Source organism: Notothenia coriiceps, unplaced genomic scaffold (assembly GCF_000735185.1).
Source record: "Notothenia coriiceps isolate Sejong01 unplaced genomic scaffold, NC01 NC01_scaffold00037246, whole genome shotgun sequence".
Classification (NCBI taxonomy): domain Eukaryota; kingdom Metazoa; phylum Chordata; class Actinopteri; order Perciformes; family Nototheniidae; genus Notothenia; species Notothenia coriiceps.
This window is the reverse complement of record NW_011369947.1, coordinates 4,805,889-4,807,004: the sequence shown is the minus strand read 5'-3', so window position 1 is coordinate 4,807,004 and position 1,116 is coordinate 4,805,889.

Sequence of the window (1,116 nt, the reverse complement as noted above, 5' to 3'; positions counted from 1 at the left end):
CTACAGCATATAACATACCTGCTGCAACCCTGTGTGCTGCTGCTGCTTCTCTCTGCCTCATCCTCTATTGCTGGAGGCAGCTCCACCTCATCTGATCTCTGATATGAAAGCAATCGTTTTATGATCATATTGAGCTATTGGTGTGAGTTTAACATTAAACAAGCAGTCTGCTTGTCATACATTGCTGACGATACATTTTAAGTGGCAATTTGTTGAGTCACTGCCGCTAAATGCCGGTAGCATCAAGCTAGCAAATCCTGCATTAGCCTCACATCAACAGGTGTACAGAACATCCAATTATCCTGAGCTAATTTAGTGAATAAACCAACTCACATCTCCTGTCTTTTTTTTCACCCAACTCATTAGACTATTCTTCTGCTGGCGTTTCATTGTTGTTTTCTGTCAAATTCAATACTGTAGTTCAAAACCGCGGTACCTGCTCACCATCTGTGAGCTATTTTTAGAATGTGCACGCTACGTTCGTTGTCACGTTCGTTGTCGCGTTCGCGCGCGTCCACCTGGACAGGCTGCTTTGTGTCCCTTCTCCCGTGACGATAACGGCTTGCGGTTAAAAAAAATATATAATAAACGATTTGAAACTGGGGGGGGACACAAACGGGCAGAAAGCAGAGCTGTTGTTCTCCTCTTTCCTCCGCTCTTGTCTCCTGATTGTGAGTGTGTGCATTCGCGATTTATCCCATAGTTTCGCTGATCGAGCCGGGGGTTCAGTTATCACTCGAGGAAAAGGCTCGGCCGCTCGCGCGGACCGTAGCAGGATGTGTGACGATATTTTAGTTGAGCCTAATTAAAACCTTTTTTTTTTTATTTGATTGGCGATATAGTGTCACCCAGTCACCATCATTCATCAAGAGATGTGAACGAAGATAGTCGCGGACAACATTTGCAAGCCATGAGATACAGAATATAAATAGTCACTGACTACTTGTATGTTATATATTCTTTATATTTCTTCTGTTCTAGTTCTCTTGTCGCTAAAACTCTATACAAGGGAGCTGTCTACAAGACCGCTCTCCTCAAAGGCGGTCCGTTGAGATGTCTTGGCCGGTGGGCGCGGGTGCCGACCCTGGGTGTACGACGGTTGGAAGCAGGGAGGAG